Below are 19,471 nucleotides of genomic sequence, written 5' to 3'. Positions count from 1 at the left end.
AATCTCAGATTATAAAAATGACCACACAAATCCAAAACTGAGCATGGGATGTGACCTACAATGTGATCACAATGATTATGCCTTTTCTTGGAAGACAGCTCACTTTAAAGCCCTTTTTCCATATATTTGTTCAGTTAAATGCAAAAGCTCCAAAGTTGTTTGGAGTTAATCAGCCCATCATTTATTCAAGTTCTTGAGTAAGTTTTCTAACTTCTAGTGACTTCCTCTGTAGCTTAGCTAAACAAGAAGTACTGAGACTGTTAAAAAAAAAAAAAAGAAATTATATAGATATTTCATAATATAAATCCACTCTTAACACTCTTTGAAGATCTAAAGCATAGCAAAGTGTCCCCCAAATACTGTGCATGTACACAGTGATGCTGTGTTTTAAATGAAAGTAGAAGAATCTAGAAATCTAGAATCTAGAAATCAGAACTAGAGGGCAGAAGACTGGATTTTTACTGAACTTAATATTTAGCCCATGAGCTGAGAAGAGTTTTGAGTCTTAAGCAGGATTCATAACTTCTACTTTGCAGAAATTTTACATTTCCTAAAAAAGATTAGGTTTCCTGACTAAAAACTCTGCATGGTTTGTTCAATAATGAATCCCAGTTTTTTTGCATTTGGATACATTTACAGACTGAAATATTTCTCATGTTTATACTTTTAAAATTATTTTCCCTCTACTTGTGTCGGACTAGTCAAATGAACTATTACAATTACAGCCTTTTAGTTCCTAAAGGAGTCCTATAAGAAAGCTTGAAATGGATATTTTATGAAGACATGTAGGGATAGGAAAATGGGAGTGAATTTAAACAGACAGAGGGTAAATTTAGGTGAGATATTAAGAAAAGTTTTTTTTTTTTGTGAGGGTGATGACTCACTGGAACAGGTTGCCCAGAGAACTTGTGGCTGCCCTGTTTCTGGAAGTATTCATCATCAGGTGGATGGGGCCTTGTAACCTGGTCTAGTGACGAGTGACCCTGCCTGTGGCAGTAGGGTTGGAACAAGGTTGGAAAGGACCCTTTCAACTAAAGCCATTTTATCACCCTATGTTCTATGAAGAAATGAAAACAAATGCAAATTTCTCATTTTCCAAGTGAAATCACTTTAATTTTAGAAATATTATTTTATGGAAACTTTCAGGAAAATGAAAATATTTCAATACAAGCAGAGCAATCTCCTTTCACTAAAAAGTGTTTTGGTGAAACAATTCTGACCAGCTGTACTCAGTAATAGAGACCTCAGTATGACCTTTTGCATTAATATAATTTACATGAATTTGAAGAATGTAAACTAGCCTATTAAGGCCAAATGTTGTTTTTATTTACACTTCTTTTCCACCTTGAAATAATTCAGTTGAGTCGTTGAGTTAAGAAAGAAGATTAATATGCAATTGTTAGCAATTCTAGAAGCTTTAAAGCCAGAGATGACTTCTTCAGTTAGCTGGTCTGAATTTTTTTCTTTAACACTGTTCAAAACAGAAAGGTAAGGAACTGATAGCAGTCCAGACTCTGGACTTAGCCATCTGACCTGATTTTAGAAGGGTTGAACACTCAAGAGTTTAAGCTGAAGTTAGCAGGCCTTGCAGCTGTGTGATTTGCTTTCCAATCAGCCTGTTGGCTTGAATGTAAGAAAATAGCATTAAATTGGCTAAGGACTGGAAAAGACAATCATTGTTTATTAACAATAATAAAGGGGTATTACTTTTAGAACAACTTGACCTATTTTAAGAAAGAATATGAAATACAGTTAATTTATTTCAGAATCCACCATCGTGAACCTTATGTTGAAGTTTCTTTTTATTTACGATATTAGTATTTATATTACCATACCTAGGATAATGTTAGACATAAAAGGAAAACACTATCCAATCTCTGCTTCACAAGGGGTTTGTGACAGAGTCAAAATGCGCCTTTTCATTTTACTGAGTTGTTCTATATGATACATCTTTCCAAAAGCCTGGAAGTTTATTATCTATAAACTGCATTATAAAATTAATTATTAAAGTACTGTTTAATATTCTTAGAATAGCAGAACTGGTGGGATTCAGAGCAATTTGTTTGAGAATCAAAATCTGCACTTTTTAAAGTAACTATTGCTTTCACAGTACAGTGGCAGTGCACATATGACACCCTAACTTGCCTTGGATGGTGCTTAAAAGCCCATCATAAATTCATGAAACTGGTAGACTAGTAATAACCTTAATGGAGAAGTAAATGACTCCTTAGTCAGTAAGTTTCACGCTATTAACTTTAATATATGTTGGCGGGGCCCCCACGACTTTTTTATTCCAAAGAGTGGATTGAAAAAAGTCAAAAGCAATTCCTGGAGTCAATAATGTTCCTCTTTTATCTTTAATATTTAAAATACATACATTCAGAAAAAAGAAATTGTATTAGAAAAAATAATTAATGCTACGATGTTTTTCATGCACTCTTTTCTTCATGTTCTTTGTTATTTTCTAGTCCTCAGTGAGCACAATTATGTTAGTTTAAAATGTTTGCCCATGTGCAGAACAGCTTGTTTTCAACAGTTGTTTTCAGCAGCATCACCTATATCTCTGCTTTCCACTTTGTATCTACTGTCAGTTGGGAATGTTTCTGGAAGTGTTGGGCCCTGCCAAAGCGAAGCCGTGCTATACCTAATTTTCCTCTGATGTCAGCTTTCTTCCAAAGTCTAAAGGACAGGTTGCATGATCTTTTGCATTCCTAATTAGTCCCAGGACCAGATCTCAGATGTACTTGGTGGGTTTTTTTTCCTCATTCTGGAACTGCAACTCGTGGAATTCAAATAGTGGTAAACACACATTTTAAGAACAAAAAGTCTTTTCAAACAAGTTCCAAATTAAAACCCAGAGCACAAATGAAATGAGTATTCAAATAGTGCAGTAAACAATGGAAGCCAGATTCATTTCAGTTAGTTTTCAGATTAGTTCAGAAAATTACAAAAATATGAAAACTATAGTGAGTATTTCCAGGCGAAGTCGCCAGATTTGTGTTTTATTTCCAGACCCCTTCATACATACAATCAATGTGGTAAAGGCATATCCCTGTTTCCATGTTTTATCTTACATCTAGGTAGTGTAATGTAAAAATCTGTCTATTTGTCTGTTTTAGGCAAAGACAAAAGAAAAGCATCTTGCAATTGCAAAAGGTTTTGCTGGACTTAAATAGTCATAAATAGGACTTAAATCACTGCATAGGCCACAGGAGGATTTTTTGAAAACTATTAATCAGGAAAAATCTCTCTATTCTTTGGAAAACCTTAAGTGCTTACCGGTAAATTTCACTCTTAAACATAGGAAGGAGTAAACAATATTTAGCAGTTTGTGTAGGCTAAATGCACTTTTTCTCACATGAACTGGCCTATGATGCTTCAGTCAGTGTTCAAATGATCAAAACAGGCCTTTTCTCATTTCTATGTCTTGTGTTCTTTCTTTTTAGCTTTGCATAGAATACCTCAAAACACTTTTACTAACTGTACTTCTGGTTTATATACCCATTTATTCCTTCATTCATAATATCTTTCACTGAGTTACTATTAGATTACAGTCTCCTCAAACTATGACTGCCTTGCTGCTCCTCACCAAATGGGCTGCAGAAATCTAAAATTGCATCAGCTTTGTGTCAGAGCAAAAGCACCTTTTATTTCAAAGGATGTAGGCAACAATCTTCCTCTTTCTAATCAGAAATTTTTTATGTTGTCACCCCACAATACATTGGAATGTCAGGCAATCCTCAACCTCACATTTTGCATTAAGTATTCTTGTGAAAATTAGTAAAATAAAAAGAAAAACACATTACTTAATCTGAGTAAGACACAAACTATATTTACTTCCAATTTATTGAGAGTCAGTCATAGCAGATGGATTTTTTTTTTGCCACGTTACTCACAATTTTATAAGCAAGTACCTATTCTTATTTTTCACAAAAGGAGCACACTCTATCCTTTTTCCTTATATTTTTTTTATAATAATAACAATGATATTTCTGCGTCTGGAGTTCTTTCTTGAGCCACTGAGTTTACTTACATATATTCATTGCAACTGAAGGCAGATAATTTCCTTCTATGCAAGATGAACTGGTGATACTATATTACTTTAATTATTATTTTCCAGGTAGAGACTGTGAAAGTTGATTTGCCATGCTAACAGTGTGTATATAAAATGGACCAATCTCATGCTGTTGATAAAATTCTCAATATCTTCTTTAAGCATATGGTATTGGCCTTTGTAAAACAGTTCCTTTCAGAGAACTCCTACTTACGTTCTTGTGCAGGGGTAGAGGTAAAACAGGCTACAATAATCTTCTCACTAAGGCTTTAATTCTTTGTGAGTTTTATGATTAAATAATTACTCTGACTACTAATGAAATTAAAGTGTTTCAGTAATTTTTCCTGATTTATGATGACACTTGCTCATAAATAAATGAAGTCTGTACTGCTTATCTTTCAGTTATGAGAACAACTTGTGACTCCACTTGTGGTGCTGTTAAAGGTGTTGAGAGCAGTGCTGGAAATACTGCATATACTGGAAAAGGTTTGCCTGAGTGGAGGCTGGGCGTTCTGAGCTCCTTTAACCTCTTCAGCAATGTCATGATTTCTCTTGGGAATGAGCAAGCTCTTTCCCTTCAAAGGATTCCTTGGCAGCGACTATGCATACGTTCATCTTGCTTCTGGCCTCCAAAGCTCACAACAGTCAATTAAACAGCATTATCTGTGAACTGCCCTCCTTAGAATAATTCTGTCAGAATCTCATCCTTATTTTTTTGACAAATACCTGCTATTTATACCTGAGTTATTTTACTGTGTGTTTTGAACCCACTGTAGCATTTTTTTTCTTACCTAGAATTAAGCTCAAAGTAAACCTGCATCTTAAAGGGGCCCTAGATAACCATGTACCAGCTAACACAGCATGCACATGAGAATTGGAAACCTCTTTGACTACTCTATCTCTGCAGAGTATACTAAGATTAGGTCTATACTAACAAATAAAACAGGCTCATCCACTTGTCATCTATTTAAAAAATGGCAAGTAAAATGGTGTTCTTCTCTAACCCTAAAGCCAAAAATCTTGTCATAGTTATGACATCTGAATTATGACTGAATTCTTTCCCCCAAGCCCCCGAAACTTCGCATCTTCATCCAAACTGTCCTCAGCTTATGGTGTTCCCCAAATTGCCTCTGAACATTGGGAAAGTTCTAGCTGGGGAAGACACTAACCACAGCAGGGTGATGTATTAAACAGTACACATGCCAGTAGGCCAGTGATCTAGCCTGTGCCCTGGATCTGCTTTGTTTGCATGTATACTGATGGAGCTGAATTATCTGCAAGGTGCTAAATCAAAATACAGAGCTATTTTGTACGTGTGAAAGGAATGTAAAAACCAGACATCGGTCTTTAACCCCTTTGTCATGGATAGGAAACACAGGAAAATAATCTGATTCCAATTACATTCATAAGAAACAAAAATTCACTCCCAGCAGGAAACTCACAGCCCATTTCCAGCTTTAAGCAAAATGTCATGGCCAACTTATAAACTGCTTAAAAATGGCTTTATGTAATGAAAGTGCTGACAGACTTTTAATTATATCTGTGAGTGTGACTATATAGCAGAATAATTCTGAATTCTTCTTTGATTTTTGATGTCTGAAGCAATTTTAATTCACTGTGAAGTGACATCTACCAGAGCACCAGAGTGAGGCACTTTATTTTAATATTAAACATATGGAATTAGAAACTGATCATTTCCTAAATGCCCATGACTTCTGTACTGACTCCAAATTAATCCATTAAGTCAAATGTATTACCATTAATACCAAATGTATTCCTGTAGCCATGGAAGAGGGGGAATACTATATTACTAAACTTACTGATTTTCGTATAACCTGTACTATATACTAATTATCATTATGGCAGCAGCAAAATCCATTGAATATTGCTTAATACATGAAGGCATAGACCCTTTTGTCATCCTGTTAGAAATTTGCCTTATTTCAACAGTTTGTTGCAGACTTGCCTCTGCCAAGCATCTCCCTGTGTCTGAAGGATTTTCCTTTCTTTGCTTTCTATTTCTTTTTATAATTCACATGTTGCAAGTCATTCAGTTAAAGTGGAACTTTACAAAGCTGTTAATAAACTTTACAAATTAGAGACTTATATATATGGTTAAGTCTCAGTCATCAAAAAATTACTTTTATATAATATTATGCCATGTTACTAGTCCAGCTGATCCTAATGATACACACCATGTAAAATAAGGCATGTCTATACCTGTTTTTGTATAAGGACCTTACAGTACATATCAGCAGTATAATAATTTCAGTTTAATAAAATAGAAGTACAAATAAAAGAAGTATGATCTCTTATGTAGGGTCCAGCTGGTAAAGCTTAGATGCAAGAATGTGAGTACTCGGAAATGTATTTCAAATATATAACAATAATTAGCCTTCCTCAAAGTCCAGTATGATTCCTATTCAAAAGAATGTGCTAGCTCTTGATACCTGAAAAAAATACCAATATGCTTAAATTATTACCAAAGATTGAGTTTAAACATTTAAATTGTGATCTTGGCACTTTTGCAAGGACACAGTTTCAGCATACACAGATGATGTATCTATCTGGTGAAAGTCTCCTATCAAAAACAAAGGGGTCATTTGCAAACCTTGGAAATAATTAAAGTATATAAATTGTGCTGCCTTGCAACTGAAAGATATATATGCTCAAAGCCTTTGTCAAAGCAGTTGTGCAAAGTCTTCCTATTGCAGAAAATGATGTCTAGTGAGAAAAAAAGAAAAAGAAAAAGAAAGCAACAAAAAGCCACTCCCCTCCAAAAAAATCCCCAAACCAACAAAATGCCAAAAAAAACCTTAGGTATTTCATACCTAATCTCTTTTTCTATCTGAGTCTGTTTGTCAAGTAGTAAGTTCATTTTCCCTTATATGTTTACATTTCTATGTATCATCTATTCACAGATGAGCTGTACCTGTTGTTAGCAGTACAAGGATTATAGTTAGTATAAGTGTTTAAATTCATTCACTTCCAAAAAGAAAACTAAATTTGCATGTTGGCTGAAATTACAAATGCTGTAAAGCCAAGTGGGTGATTCCAACAATGCTAGTGGACACAGGTTCACTTTTTATGCCTTTATGTAAAATTAAGCATTGACAGCAGTTTGACTTATAGCTCCAGAAATCGCAAAGGCTTTTGTGTTGATGGGAAAGAAACGTGAAAGGGTAGCTCACAAATTAAGTGCAATATTCTCGTATACCATCTAGAGGAATATTACATTTGTGCAATCACCTTCTTTAACTTAACAGTCTTTGGTTTAATTCACTTATTCATCTTCTTTTAGGCTCTTCTCAAGACATTTGTCCAGGAATAATACAGAGTCCATCTACTTCACAGAAATACCTTAGGTATAAGGTGATTATTTCCATACACACACAGTTCCCCAAGCTGTGAAGCAAGACAGTTCTTGACAACTAAGGCAAGCACTGTAAATAGCAGTACAAAATAAAATTCAATAAAATTATTTATGTATTTTTACAATACCCCAACTCTAATTGCCTGCTAGTGAACATGTATATTGCTGATGTATTTCTACAGTTTATTAATCCTGGGTATATACTTGTGTATGCAATTAGGAGCAAATCATCCATTAATTTAATGCAACGTATTTCTATGTGGGGATTGTTTTGGTTTAAACTAGCTAAATGGATCTGGATGCAGTGCAATTGTTGGAGAATTTAGGGCACTTTGGGGTCCTTTTAGATGAGGAGTGCAGGCTGAGAGGTTACAGTGTTAAGGTTGAGCTGCCAAAACTCTGGCAGCATTAGTCTTGCTCGAATAGTGTGTCAAAGAAAGCACTGCCTTCAGCCTTGGGCTGAGGCTGAGCAGGCTCCGGAGCTGTCAAGCTGAATCTCTCCCCAGAGAGACCCGCAGGCTCCTGCTGTGTGGGGAGGTGCTGTTTACCACTGTCAGTGCAGGAGATGTGATGTGTTCAGAGCAATACATAAAAGTACACCTGGGAGTAAAGCAGGCAGGAGATAAACAACTGTTCTTCTTTCAGGATTGCTGAGAACCTGCAAAGGCTTATTTATGTATTCACCCATCTATCTGTTTTTACCAGGTTTCGTCTGTGTTTTGTGTTGTCCTGCTTCCTGCTATGTCTAATCATGACAAAACATATTAACTTGGTTTTCCACAGGTACTGTCACAGACATTGTGAAAGAGATTTGTGCTAACAAACCAGCTACCAGTGCTTACTCAAACAAGTTTTTGACAATATATGCAAGGACTCCCCATTTTGGAGTCATATTTGGGTATCAGAGTGGGCCAGCTTCAGTATACTGGAGTACACTGCTGGAAGGAATTTAGGAAACCTTCTTGAGTTTTATGAAGAGCCAGATACAGACTCTACACATTCTTAAAAATCTGTACAGTTTAATTTGATAGGGTGACCTGAATAATAATAATAATAAAATAGCTTATTCAAGGTTATACATAGAGCTTGTGTTAAATGTTAGTTAAATTAGACCTGTTTTTTTCCTACTCCATAATTAATTTAAAATTTCCCTCAAAAAAAACCATACAGTTGTTTTTTATTCCAGGGACATAAATATTTTAATTGCACTGAACAGTGAAACAGAATCTGAGTAGTCTCTCACAGCTAGAGCAATAGATCTGAGTACTGATGTTGAACCTCATCCCATCAGACACAAAGCTGCCTTTGCTGTCATCACAATCAGCATTCTCATGTCAACTAAGAGGCAGAAAATAATACAGAAGTAAAGTTAATATGATACAAGATTGCAAGTAGACCTGTAGAGTATGAATATGATCTCTTCAAACAGAAAGAGCACCACAATAAGGGGAGCCACTGAGACTATTTCTCACATATACAGATGGATTATATGCCATTGGACACTTAAATTTATAATTGCAACATTCTGCAAACCATTATTGTTTTACTCAAATGAAGGACTGTGTGTGTGTGGAAACCACCATAAACTGAAAAAAAAAAATAGTGTGCAGAATACATAACTATACCTTCATTTTCCATTTCCTGAGCATACAAAGGAGATAATTTCTATGCCTATATGCATATGTAGAGCCCTGTTACTAAGGACAGATTTTACAGGTACACCTGTAATATAAAATAAACTGAATATTAAACTTATAGCTTAAATAGAAGTAAGTATTCTAAAAATCTTACTTGTATTCCACAGCAATGAAATAATGTTCTAAAACACACACAAAAAAATGCAGCCAAGGGAATATATTGCAAAATGCAAGCATGTATTTCATAGATTCATATATTCTTATGCTGGTGTTTCAGTATGTCACAATTATGCCAAAGTATTGCATAAAAGACATCATAAATACATTTTGCACAGCATGTCATGAACAATACAATTTCATCACTGTAAATCACAACTGATTAAAACTCTATGAATGACCCAGATTCTGAGCTGGCACAAAGTACCTTCACTGAACTCAGTGGAATTAAGCATATTAATTGATGCCAGTATCTGCCCAATGACTGAAAGCTGTGAAAAACAGCCTATTGTAATATAAACCCATTTATTTATGAGAAACTCCCTGTGAAGAATAGCAGGATGCCAGCTTAGCTGAATGGTGATTCCCAGAGGAAATACGAAAAGAAAATGCAGGGAGAGCAGAAGCAGGGAGGGTCTACCCAGAAAAAATGTAAAAGAATCACACAGGCACACAGGGATGGAATTAGGAACACCAGACCTTGATTTAGTGTGATTTGGAACTGGTGAAGGATGTTAAAAGCAAAACACCAGCTTATCATCAGCTTCAAAGAGAAGACCATGTGGGTCCATACTAGGTGATGCAGATGACTTTTCTTTTTTAAACGTCACAGTCACAGAAAAAGAAAATGAATGCTCATATTCAGGAAGGTCAAGAAGGAGAGTCTAGGAAACCACTGGCTGCTCAGTCTCAATTTAGCCCCTAAGAAAATTGTGGTGTCAAGTCTTAAAGAAAGCTTAGGCACTTGTGGGACAGGACAGGAAGGTGACTGGTCCAGCAGGGCTTTTTGGGGTAATTTTGTCTGATCATGATTGCTTTTGATGCTGAAGTGGGTATCAGTTACTTTGACTCCCAACAAGGATTTCAATATAGGATCATGCAGAATCCTTGTAGCCAAACTGAGAAGATGTGAACTGGTGTGCTACAAGGCGTGCAGAAAAGGCGTACTGATCATTTGGCTCCTAAATGGTGGCCTTCCTCAGGGATTAGTAGTGAGGATTATGTTGTTTACATCCTTCACCAATGTTCTGGATGTTAGGATGGAAAACACACTCCATTTTAGAATCACAGAATCATAGAATAATTAGGGTTGGAAAGGACCTTAAGAACATCTAGTTCCAACACCCCTGCCATGAGCAGTGACACCTCACAATAAAGCATGTCATGCAAGGCTTCATCCAACCTGGCCTTGCACACTGCCAGGGATGGAGCATTCACAGCCTCCCTGGGTAACCCATTCCAGTTCATCACCACCCTCACAGTAAAGGATTTCTTCCTTATATCCAATCTAAACTTCCCCTGTTTAAGATTTAACCCTTTACCCCTTGTCCTGTCACTACAGTCCTTAATGAAAAGTCCCTCCCCAGCATCCCTATAGGCCCCCTGCAAATGCTGGAAGGCTGCTCTGAGGTCTCCATGCAGCCTTCTCTTCTCCAGGCTGAACAGCCCCAACTTTCTCAGCCTGTCTTCATACAGGAGGTGCTCCAGTCTCCTGATCAACCTCATGGCCTCCTTTGAACTTGTTCCAACAGTTCCATGTCCTTTTTATGTTGAGGACACCAGAACTGCACACAATACTCCAAGTGAGGTCTCACGAGAGCAGAGTAGAGGGGCAGGATCACCTCCTTCGAGCTGCTGGTTACACTCCTTTTGATGCAGCCCAGGATACGGTTGGCTTTCTGGGCTGCGAGCACACACTGAAGCCGGCTCATGTTCATTTTCTCATCGACCAACACCCCCAAGTCCTTCTCTGCAGGGCTACACTGAATCTCTTCTCTGCCCAACCTGTAGCTGTGCCTGAGATTGCTCTGACCCAGGTGTAGGACCTTGCACTTGGCATGGTTAAACTTCATGAGGTTGGCATCAGCCCACCTCACAAGTGCATCAAGGTCCCTCTGGATGGCATTCCTTCCCTCCAGTATATGAATCGAACCACACAACTTGGTGTCTTCGGCAAACCTGCTGAGGGCGCACGCAATCTCACTGTCCATGTCACTGACAAAGATGTTGCACAAGATCGGTGCCAATACTGATCCCTGAGGGGCACCACTCGTTACTGGTCTCCAGCCAGACATTGAGCCATCTACCACAACTCTTTGCATGCTGCCATCCAGCCAGTTCTTTATCCACCAACTTTATCCACCAAAGCCAGTTCTTTATCCACCAACTTTATCCACCAAAGCCAGTTCTTTATCCACCATTTTGCAGATAACATCAAACAGCCAGAGTTGTTATTAACTTGAAGGGCAAAGCTGCTGCTCACAGGTACTTTAGTGAGATGGGGGAATGAATCTAGAGGAAGGAGTTTTACGAGTTTCAGCAAAGTTATGTGCAAATCCTGCATCTGGGATGGATCAGTGGAGGCTACAATTGGGTGGCTATGTCCCAACTATGCTAAAAAATATGCTGGTGGTTTGAAGACAAATTTGCAATGTTTTTATGTGTATAAAGGTTAATTCCATGCTGGACCTCATCAGGACAAACTATAACCAGAGCAAGGTATTCCTTTCATGTCAGAATTTGTGAGGTTTCACCTAGAATATTGTGTTCTGGTTTGAGTCACCATGTAAGAGAAAGATTGACAAGCTGGAGTGTTCAGTGTCCCCTAACAGCTAAGATGGTTAGGGGGCTGCCACATTGTGAGAGGCTAAAAGATATGTGTCTGTTTAGTCTGAGGATGAGAACTAATAGGAGACCTATTTGCACTTTTCATGCCTAAAGAGTTATTATAGAGAAGTGGAAGACAAAACCTTCTCAGAGGTGCACAGCAGGAAGGCAAAAACCAGCTGTGACAGGTTGCAGCAATAAGGATGCTGACTAGTTATAGGGCATAACAAATATAATATACACCTATTTCAGAAAAGAAACAAGTTGCTCAGAGAGACTGAGGAATCTTCATCCTTAGAGATCTTCAAAATCAAACTGTACTCAAGGAATCTGCTCTATTTAGAATTTAGTCCTACTCTGAGTGGCCTGAACTAGATGACAGATAGAGATCATTTCCAGCCTCATTTTTTTGTGATTTCCTACGGTTCAGTGTTTCTCATATAAAAAAAAAACCCACAAAAAAACAAACTTCTCTTTTTGTTGTTGTTTAATTAATTATAATAAAAGGCTTATAAATGAAAGCATCAACCCATAAGATTAGACACAAATGCCAATTTATTTACTGTGCAAGAAATAAAGCTATTCTTTGTGCTTAAATAGCCAAGACTTTTTCTTTTGATTACTGCTGAAGATTTTTGGTTGAATTCCTAGTTTTAATTCTTGGTTTAATAAAAGAAAAACTGATTTACTGCATACTAAGTTTTGAAGTGATACTTTCTGCTGTTGCATCTCACTTTTGTTTAACAGTTGCATGCAATGCAAATCCGTAATACCTTTGTATAAAATGTCCAAGCACATTGTGTATCTACTCTTTCCTTGTCTTTCAAAACAAGGAAATTCATTCAGTATTTCTGCTTTGATTCTCATCTGTTGTGTATCTTGCTTAGTTCCAACAAGACCTGTACATAAGATGCATTGGTAATTACTGGCTCCACAGGGAGGCTCTGATACTTCTATCCTGGAAGTGCTGAGGTACTGCGAATATTTAAGGCAGGAAGCATTTCTCAGCTTATATAAACATTTAACCTGCCACTATGGTTCTTTCCTTTTCTGTCCCATTTCCCATTTGCCTAAAGTGAGCAATGATAAAATAAAGATTAAATGATTTAACGATTATACTATCAGAAAAAAAAAAGTTTGTGCCCATTTCCAGCTCCCCTGCTCCTCTCCAGATCCAGAGTTAATACATCATCAATCTATGGCCTTATGCAACCTTTCTTAACACTTGAGAATGCTTTGAACCTGCTGTAAGCCTCAACTTCAAAGGAGGAAGAGTTCACAGATTGATAGAGACAAATTGCTTTAGAGATCTATACTGAGAGGCTTGAATTCCACAAAATCCTTCTGCTGGAATGAAGGACTGTCAAGAGCAAAATGTTTCTGAGGTTCTCCAAAAAGAAGCGAAGTTCTGAGTATGAAACTGGCTAGCAACGGGGAATAAGTTAGATACAAGGATTTATTTAGATGGAAGGTGAGCCATCTTGTGACCTTTCTGATAAATTTTCAGATCCGAAAGTAAAAGTACATTGTACATGCTAAATATTACAATGTTTTTATAGGTTTTATGCTAAAGTTTAATATTTAGAGTGCTTGGTTTATAGGAAATATCATCTCATCAATATCACACTGTATACCCCAGCTAATTCATGTCAATGGCAATCTTTTAGTTGATTATGCTGCACTTCAGACCTCACATACGTAATTGGCTCTTGAGGTGGAATTTAATCCACTGAATTTTGGTTACAGTCTGTAACTCCACATCTGAGCCTGTCATCCTGGGTTCAGTTTAGAGTAAGGGAGAGAAATATGTAAGACTTGTATTCTAAATAGTATCATTAAGACAGAGCTGACTACTCTTATTATTCTTAATAGTCAAGAAGATTATTAAAGAAGTCTGAAGAGGAAACTGATATGTAGATATGTATCATTAAACAAAATATATTTTGCTATGGAGAGTAAGCTGCAGTCCTGCAGAACTGGAAGTAAAAACTGACCTGTGTGAAACTCTCTTTTTACAGCTGTTTCTTGTAATTCAAAATGTGGGTATTTTGTTTCTCTTTTTTCTCTTCTCTTCTCTTCTCTTCTCTTCTCTTCTCTTCTCTTCTCTTCTCTTCTCTTCTCTTCTCTTCTCTTCTCTTCTCTTCTTTCTCCTTTCTTTCTCTTCTCTTCTTTCTCCTCTCCTCTCCTTTTGTCACATTTAAATGATAATATTAATTGATTTCTGGTTTCACAATGACATTTGCAGATTGCCAGCAAAAAAAAGTCCTTATTAAATTGCATGTTTCAGACTCAGAACACCATTCTCTAACTACATCCAGTCTTCATTTAAATCACAGTATTGTAGAAATAACAGTGTCAGTGTCTCAGGCACAGAACACATTAGTCTGGAAAATAAAACAACTCTAAAACCCTCAAAAGCTGAAGTGGAGTAAAACATGTGACCAATAATGTGACTGTATAGCAATGCTGATGTGTATTTATAGAAATCATTAAGAATGACAGAAGCCTCTGCCAATGTAGTTCTTAATGGGACTAGTATAGTCCACTATCCTAAGATGTTTATATATTCCTAACTTGCATCTCTTGTTAGAAGCCTCTGATCTTCCTATTTTTAAGTAAAAGTTTACTGTTTAAAAATAACAAAGCAGAATGAAGACTAGATTTATTTCATACTCTGCTTGTTGAGCTATGATTCACCATCATAAATGTTTGCTTTAGCTTGAGGACTCCAGATGTTTACTTCCCTCTAGTGAGCAGAGCAAAACAAAACCTGTGGAAGGAATATTTTGTGATCTGTGACTACAGTTGGCCACCTGTTGTTTAATTACTATAGTTACTTGATCACTGTTTATAATAAAGTACAGTTTATAAAGGAGCAATAAACTCTAAATTTTGTCAAGTTGTGGATGTCAGTAAAACAATCTATCACACTTTCTACTGCTGGGTTTCTGATTGTCTACAAGACATAATAGCCATGTTTAGAGAGTCTAAATTTTCTGGTCAGCTCTTTTAACTTTCATCAATAACTTCTCAGCAGAACTGTAATATGATTCCACCTTTCACCATTAATATGATTTTCACCTTTCACCTTCACCTCAAATTTCACCTTTAGGCTTTATAGCTGAGTATTGTTTCAATTCATACACTGGACTTTCATTAACACCTATCTTTACTGAGGTGTAAGGAATTGCAATTTTTTTTATATTGTCCTTTCCTTTATTTTTATACTGAAGCCATCATATTTTACATATAATATTTTATACGATGGCTTCAGAATCTTTCCATCTTTTAGTCAATAACTACCCTCCCAACAAGGTTTACCTCTAAGCTTCCAGTAGTTTTATTGCATTTCTGAGTAGATTCCATTAACCTTTTTGTGTTTATTAGACATGCATGATTTTAATAATGTTAAAGAGTTTTAATTTTGCATTTTTTTTAAAGGACATGATTTAAAAATATGGGTTAAATACGTATTTACATGGAAGCTATTTTATAAAATGACTATAGCATAAAACTGTCCTTACCAGGTTTAAATAATGCAAAGTACTATAGGTTTATGTTTGAATCAAGGTCAGTGGCTGAAAGTTAACCAAGTACAAGTCAGCACTAGGAATGAATATGCCACTTTTGTTCTATTTAGTCTTATTTTCAGTGAATGGTTTCTCAGACATAATAGATCTATTTTATAGTTTCTAAGGCTAGATTTTGTTGCATTTGATTAAGTACCATTGTTTGACTGCATACCATGCATGACCAGCTGTAATGATAGAAAAAGAAACCAATCCAAACCCAAAAGCATGTCTCTATAGCATTATTAACAGTTTCCATGTAGTTTATCAAACTTTTGGCTATCTTGTGATCTTATAGTATGAAAAAACATATAAATGTGTTTTGCTTCTATGATTTATTTAATCAACTTACCACCCAGAAAACTCAAAAGCTAACATAATGATGGAAGCATCTATTAATGCAGACTAAATAGGATTCAGATATGAAAATAAAATTGCTGTAAAAGAGAATTACACAACATGCCCACCCACTATTAAGAGATCCTTTAACCTCAAAGTGTTTAAAGTCTCATCCCAATCATGCAAACAGAAGTTGTAGCCAAGTCATGTGTTAAACACAAAAATGACATTGAAGCAGTCTGCCAGAAATCCTTTGAGACAAGTGAAATATTGTAGACTTCCAGGAAGGAAAGTACATGTATATTTTAAAATAGGGAAAGCTGAATTAAAACTTTCCATTTAGCAATGAAACATTCTCTGGAAGGCTGACCCTTAAGCCAAAAAAAGAGGTGAGCATGTGGAGATCTGCAACAGACTACCCCACAGCATGCTGGAAGGATCGGACTTTTAGCACAAACCTAAGTAAGGCTCCAGCCAACACAACATGCTGACACTGGTTTAACCTAGAGTGGAGGACTGTTTACGCTTCAGATGACTAATTATCATTGATAGAAGTGTACTTAACTTGTCCCGAGGTAGCCAAGTTTTAAAAACATCACAGTGAAGCAGGAAAGTGAGCTGCAAAAATTTGTAAATAATAAATCTAAGAAGGGATTCTTAGAGAACTTTGGAGAACTTTGATGAGAAACAACCAAACCACAAAGCCAGTTATTCTTACATGTGTCATAAGTATCAAACAGTGATATTGAAGAGCTCATAACTGCTTTTGCAAGAGAAAACCTGAAAAAAAAATGTTTTTTTTTTTTCTTTTAGTTTAGTTATTTGTCTGTAAAACTGTGCAGAAAACAAGGATGGAGCAGGCACAGAAGCAAAGAATAGAAATTGTGAGATGAATCTCAAGAAAGTGCAGATAAAAAAAAAAGAATTCTGGTTTATTACAGGTACTATGCAATGTATCACGTTGGCAATTTTTCATGTGTGTGTGCACAACTAAAATTACTTCAGTGTCCTGTTAAAAGAGAGATTTGAATGTTTCATCAATTGGGTGATGACACAACAGTCTCTCAGAGAGAATTTTCTAGGATGTCTTCAGTTTCTGAAATACACGATCATAATTTTCACACCCAGATGAAACAAGAAACCGCACACACGATATAAAGTGTTTATCTGCTGTGACCTATCCTGATTCTTATTAAATACATTTTGAGTTATAAATTAAATATCTTTTTAATATCTTTGACAACTGGATTGGAGCAATCTCAGGCACAGCTACAGGTTGGGCAGAGAAGAGATTCAGTGTAGTCCTGCAGAGAAGGACTTGGGGGTGTTGGTCAATGAGAAAATGAACATGAGCCGGGTTAAATGTGCGCTTGCAGCCCAGAAAGCCAACCGTATCCTGGGCTGCATCAAAAGGAGTGTAACCAGCAGATCGAAGGAGGTGATCCTGCCCCTCTACTCTGCTCTCGTGAGACCTCACTTGGAGTATTGTGTGCAGTTCTGGTGTCCTCAACATAAAAAGGACATGGAACTGTTGGAACAAGTCCAGAGGAGGCCATGAGGATGATCAGGGGACTGGAGCACCTCCTGTATGAAGACAGGCTGAGAAAGTTGGGGCTGTTCAGCCTGGAGAAGAGAAGGCTGCATGGAGACCTCAGAGCAGCCTTCCAGCATTTGCAGGGGGCCTATAGGGATGCTGGGGAGGGACTTTTCATTAAGGACTGTAGTGACAGGACAAGGGGTAAAGGGTTAAATCTTAAACAGGGGAAGTTTAGATTGGATATAAGGAAGAAATCCTTTACTGTGAGGGTGGTGATGAACTGGAATGGGTTACCCAGGGAGGCTGTGAATGCTCCATCCCTGGCAGTGTGCAAGGCCAGGTTGGATGAAGCCTTGCATGACATGCTTTATTGTGAGGTGTCACTGCTCATGGCAGGGGTGTTGGAACTAGATGTTCTTAAGGTCCTTTCCAACCCTAATTATTCTATGATTCTATGAATTATTCACAGACCACCTAATAATGCAGCTGAGCTGATGAAACAGAGGCTTCCAGACATTTACATATGAGTGGGACGGAGAAAATATACCTGTAAAAACAAAAATTATCAAAAAAATTATCAAAATTATCCATGAGTATTTTTCTGGCTGCTAAGTGCCTTTATTAGACTGATAATTGATCACCAAAATCTCCATCTGGAAAAATTATGAGAGAAGAAGCCTAAGTAGCTTGAATTTGGATATACGAGCAAAGTTTAGTTGACAAAAAAATCTGATATGAAGATAAAAGTTTAATTAAAAGTATGAGAATATCCTGAAAAAGCCAATTTTAGGATGGTATGAATTATCCTTTTGAAATACCTTCATACCCAAAGAAAGACTAGAAGACAAGACTGCATGGATATCTGAATTTTAAAGGTATAAAATACAATTTTGTGAAATCTCCTGAATATTAAATGTAACTAATGACATAATTTTCTCCCTGCATCATTAACAGTTCTGAAAATAGAGGTATGATGCCCAGCTAGTTCATCCCAGAACTTCTCAGCCCTGGTGAAATTATTTGCTGCTCATTCTTTTCACATTAATGCACATTGCCATCATTCAGAGTTATTGAATAACCTAGCTGAGGACAACCCTGTGAGAACTATGTGCCACAGTTTTAACATGGGTCTAAACAAAGTCTATAGTTGCAAACAATATTTTTAGTTGTATATGCTCTGTAAATGCAAAACAAGGTTTGAGAATAATAAATAAATTTATATATTTATATGAGAACGATAAAGGATAACACATTAAGCTGCCTCTGTTTTTTAGTGTGAATAGATACCTGTTTTGATTACATCTTCAAAAAGACTTTCTTTTTAAAAAGACTGATTGTACAGTTTTTATGCTGTTTTCAAATCTAGGCTTAGAGGTAGAAATAAGATTCAACCCCCCCCCCAAAAAAAAAAGCAGAAAGAAAAAAAATAAATTTGTTAAAATGCAGTTTTAGTTCTGAATTGTACAATGGGTCTGAAGTAAGAAACTGTCTCTGAATACTTCCGATACAGTTTAATTTAATGATGTGATAGAATAAAAAATGATGGTGAGCATGAACTGAGAGATCCAGTTCTGCATAGCACTTTTAGATTTGTAATTTGCAATTAATAAAGGATAACCAGGTTCTTTTATTGATACGGCTTGTACTTTTTGTGGCAAGGTGCCTTTAACATTTGGCATAGAAAAAGTGTAACAGACTATGTGGATCTGAGGCTAAAGAGAGCTATTTTGATTCTTTTATGCTGTGCTGGCAACTATAAAATTCAGGGCAGATTTTGCCATCTTGTTAATAGATTTTACTGCAACCATTCACAGCTTCATGACTCACCCACTGTTCTTTAGTCTACAACACCATTTATTTAAAGCATATCAATCTTTACGTAAATATGGATTGTTTCTAAAAACAGAGAGCAACCACCAGGGAAGAGTAGGCAGCTTTATTTAATTTACTAAATCATTTCATATAGTATTTAATAAGATAAGCATTTAAAACTACTTTCCTGATTATACCATTACAAGGGAAGACTAGCTGAGTGGTCATTATTTAAATCATTTCTTTTAATTTGAAACAGATTAGAAAGACATATAGATTCCCAGGCAGATTGACTGCTAGGTCCTTTCTTCAAGCAGCATTGCAATC

Source organism: Melopsittacus undulatus, chromosome 5, assembly GCF_012275295.1.
Source record: "Melopsittacus undulatus isolate bMelUnd1 chromosome 5, bMelUnd1.mat.Z, whole genome shotgun sequence".
Classification (NCBI taxonomy): domain Eukaryota; kingdom Metazoa; phylum Chordata; class Aves; order Psittaciformes; family Psittaculidae; genus Melopsittacus; species Melopsittacus undulatus.
The sequence above is the reverse complement of the archived record's forward strand: the minus strand, read 5'-3'. Positions refer to the sequence as shown.